General features: G+C 48.7%; 1 non-coding gene across 1 annotated transcript; it reads right to left on the reverse strand.

Annotated features, from left to right (window-relative positions):
* Positions 1-214: 214 nt before the first annotated feature.
* On the reverse strand, positions 215-286 carry TRNAM-CAU. The gene has a single exon. It is a non-coding gene; the product is annotated as a tRNA-Met (tRNA).
* Between the last annotated feature and the right edge of the window lie 4,281 nt (positions 287-4,567).

The following is a 4,567-nucleotide window of genomic DNA, read 5'->3' on the forward strand; positions in this document are numbered from 1 at the left end:
GGAACGCCTGCTTTTGCACTAAACCGACGAGCCAAGCGATCGAAGCTACTACGCTAAGCTAGGCTCGTTCGTGTCGCGTAAGAGAAAAAGGCTATGGCTGAAAGGGGATTTGGTGGTGAAGGATCGATTCGAGCAGGCGGGTAAATTGAACTTTCCTTTTTTTTGGTTACCAGAAAAAGAAAACGGCAAAAACAAAAAAGAAAAAAGACAAACTTATCAGAGCCAGGTTTCGATCCTGGGACCTGTGGGTTATGGGCCCACCACGCTTCCGCTGCGCCACTCTGATGTTTGTGATGGTGCTGTCCTTTTACCTTACTTGTCTGATGTTCTAGGTGCACAAACTAGCGCCGCTCAAAGTTTCGTCATCTACGACTTCCCTGCCTTGACGTATATTTATCGGCAAATTTTCGTCGCAGCGTGACCCTGACACTACTCTATGTGTCGCTCTAAGCCAACAGGACCAGAGCACGTATGCACAACTCCCTGTTGCAGTCTCGCAGATGCAGGCAGACCGCAGACCACACGAACCCTATATCAAATAGTATCCGCGTCGCGTGGGTGGGGTCGTAGGGAGGAAGTGGGACGAACAGCAACAGCGAGTCAGCGAGCGGCACGCGCGGGCGCGGCGGCAGGAAATGGGCGCCGCACCAGCGCGAGCGCGACACGCGCCGCCGCGGCCCCGCCACACGCCGGTGCCCCTCCGTGGCAGGCAAGGCCGGGTCGCCGGCCTCCATTCGGTCGCGCGCCCCCGCCTCCGGCTTTGCCGAGCCGGGCGTCCCCCCGTCCGTCTCCTTCCCTCCCCAACCTTTCGCCCGCGGCCTCGAGTGCTCTACGGGTGGGCCGTTGACCCGTCCGTCCAGCTCGGCGGCAGCACTGGCCGATGAATTGACCCGCTCGTGGAGTCCGTGGTTGGCTAGGGGCGGGCAGGGCGAGTGGTCGCAATCATCGCGCCATGGCCGCCATGGCGCGGCCAAAGCAAGCAAGCAAGCACACGGACAGCAAGGGGGGCCAGGGCTGGGCCGGGTAGGCGTCTAGTGGCCAGGGTAGCTAGCTTTGCGTCTACAACTTGCATTGTAGCTAGCAGCGGGACGCGATGCATGGTGGGTGGGGATTTGGATTTTGGAGGATGACGTCTCCTTTTGAAATCTGAGGGTTGGCTGCCCCGACGGCTCCGCTTTATCTCGTCCCGTCGCGACGATTTGGCGATTTGCTGTCTGTGCAACTCGAGCAGCGTTCTGTCCCGGCTCAGGAGATACGGACTGATTTGAAGCGGCCGACGGGCGTAGGAGTACGCACGGGTCGGTGAGCAATTAGATGCTGTAATGGTCACGTAGTACACGCTACGATGCAAGAAAGCCCGTTCTATGGTTTACTAGGTATGATGAGGATGGGGGTACTGTTTCACGTGCACACAAAAAACAGGCTTGCTATCGATCGCTAGGAGAGATGTCGCTAGGGGTGGTAACGGGCCAGGCCCTTTTGCTTCCTTCACAAATTAATTTGAGCCCTAATCAATTTTAGCTCAAAAATGAATATAATTTTAGCCCTGCCCTTATCCAGCCCTATCCTTAAATTTGCTAGGCTAAATTGGAGGGCCCTTTACCACCCCTAGATGTCGCAGCCTTACACGAAAAAGAATGGACATCTCGAGTATCATCACTGAATGGATTTACTTTAGTCTTTAGCAGAGGGCAAAAGGAGCTCGGAATTAGGGAAGCTCCACAATCCACATGTTTGGAACCGCAAGAATTCCACCATTCAACCATATTCAATTCCTAAAGTAAGTAGTGCTACTGAGATGATGCCGAAGATGGATAAGACTCTCCATGCTTCAGGTGCACTAGTAGTTTTTTTATAAAGAAAAAAAGGAAAAAGGAAGGGTGCCCTGTTCTTGCACTTGGACTCGTTTTTTAAATATTTTTTTAAAGGATCGGAAATGGTGCGTGCCCTATTCCTGCATGCGCATCATTAGCATGCGACTTGCGCGCTAGTACGTGACCGTGCTGCATTACCCAACCCAATCGGCTTTCAGACCCTGCGTGCGAGCGTGCGGACATCACCCTAGGCGCGCGCTACCACCACACGAGACTACCAACTCTCCCCCAAAAGAATTTGCCTCGCTTTCCGTAGGCCCGTACGCCGTCTAGGCGCGAGGCGCCTACAGCTTCCCCACACATCATCCCAAATTAGGTAACCACGGGGTCCAGCGTGTCCCAAAGAGATGGAGACACACACAGTGCCTCTTGTTTTCTTCGAGGACAATGAAAGCTTCGGTCGACGGTGATACGACGCGTGATCGGTCGATCCAACGGCCGATAGATTCTGTGTCCGGGTCGGTGGATTTACGGGCATGACTGGTGCGCCTGATGGGGGCTGCCGGACATGAATCCCCGCCGTATACGAAAAGAAAGAAGCCAATCTTTGTGTAGGCCAAACGGGCCTCTGGTTTCTGCTTGGCTTTCCCAGTAGCATTATTGATCACGGTCGCCACCCAGTGCCAGACTCTCCATATGGATCAGTAAAACCAGGTCCGGTTCAGTCAAAGTTGTCGCCTTCAATATGCTGAGCCGCTCAGGTCGACCACCAACCAGCTGACCCCATTGGATTTCCAAATAGTGATATGTTACAGTGTTGCACCTGATGAATTGACTAATCCAGACAAAGGGGAGTATCAATCGACGAGAAGATAGCAAAAGTTTGTTACCTTGTACTTACCTTATGCTTGATGGCGGCATGATGGGTTGATTTCATTTTATCAGGTTGGGGTCTCAATCTTTGACAAGCATGTTACCACAGGAAAGGTGAACCAATCGTGGAAGCAAAGGAAACCAAGTAAAAAACAAACGGGCCGTCTTCTTTCCTCTGATCATTACAATCTTTTGAGAGTTTTCCCCTTCATACTTGTGATCACGATCCAAAGAGAGAACCGGATAAGATTTCCATGTCTTCCAAAGACGATGGCCTTGTAGCTCTATAGGGTCTAGGCCATTGATTGAGTCCGGAATAGATTGCCCTGGGTGCAAATGATTCGACTGGCGGCTTGGAATCACAAATCGAATCCAATTGAACACGACCGCTCCCGTAAACCCCGGAGCCTCCAGTTCTTTCTCTGGCTCTACCATTCTCCTCCGATCCAGTTGAGCAAATTTTCCTCCAGTTCTTTCTTTGGCTTTACCATTCTCCTCCAATCCAGTTGAGCAAATTTTCAGCTAGTAGCTGACCGCAGTATTTCTGTCAACAATATGCTGAATATGAGACGAAAAATAGCTTGACCATGATGTAATGACCAGTGCACCTCTTATTTACACTGACATGACGCACCTTCGTATTTTAAACTCGAGGTTGCACTTGAGCATCAGCACAAGAAGATACCTTAACTATGTTACTAAGTAATTCAAAGTCTAGAAGTTAATATGATATTCTAGCAAGGAAACAAGCACATGGAAAATAACTCAAAAGGAGTCCTATTACTGTTCCTAGGCCACAATATTTGATACTGATGTCTGAGCAGCAAGTATGACATATTTACGCCCATTAGAATGGAGCTATGTATGACAAATGATTTTGTTTGAGGCTAATGCACAAACACTACCATAAAACGCACATGGATCAGGACGGTTCAGGTTTTACTTTCAAAAAATAAGGTCCTAAAAGCCTGACAAAACCATGTTGCCAGCTGGTCAAAACCATCCTAGGAACAGAATGTCACATTGAAGACCACTAGAATTCTTAGTACATAAAACTCAGTTAAATAATAAAAAGGTAGGGAGCGACTGGAACTACGCAATGTTTATGTGCCAAAGCATAAGAGCTAGCGGATATGGTTTCCCTTTAGTTGATGGGAAAATTAATGCCAAGTTGCCAACTTCTGAAGTGCACGTTCTTTTTATCCGGGCAAAATTCAAATGGGGCCACAAGCTCACAACAGTAGACAGAAGACACCAACCTTGGTACCTCTTCTTTCCTTCCTGAAATATTCGGACAGAAGACACCAACCTTGGTACCTCTTTTTTCCTTTCTGAAATATTCTCCCATTTCATGAGAGCTCTACCAGAAACTATCAGCAGCCATTGCAGAACAAAATACCATCCCAATGTCCATTAGGATTACCGCTGTCATCATCAATTCACCACACTGTTTTCATTTAGAAAAAAGGATCTTGAAACCCCAGGCCACAAGTAGATCACAAGTAGATCATGAATGCGCAGATACAACCCTTTCTATGGAAAATAGTATCTCGATCACGTATTGTACTAAGTCATGCATGTGCAAATACAACCCCAGGCTGGAAGCTGATCCATGACAGTATGGCTCTTTCAAGCATACACCTTTAACTTTACAGTCCATTTCCCTTCCACAATTCTTCACAAATGCCTGTCACTGTTATCCAACCACCATTCTCTTCAAATGGACAGAGCACCTGGTGCTAGTGACGTTATTCAGGACCCTGCATCTCATGGCCTTTGTTTGATCGCAAATGGACAGTCTAGATAGAGGCACTTTTGGAAACATACTGGATCAATACATTTCATAAAGCTGGCACAATAATAATAAAAAATGATGTCCA

This window comes from Panicum virgatum, chromosome 1N, assembly GCF_016808335.1.
Source record: "Panicum virgatum strain AP13 chromosome 1N, P.virgatum_v5, whole genome shotgun sequence".
In the NCBI taxonomy this organism is placed as follows: domain Eukaryota; kingdom Viridiplantae; phylum Streptophyta; class Magnoliopsida; order Poales; family Poaceae; genus Panicum; species Panicum virgatum.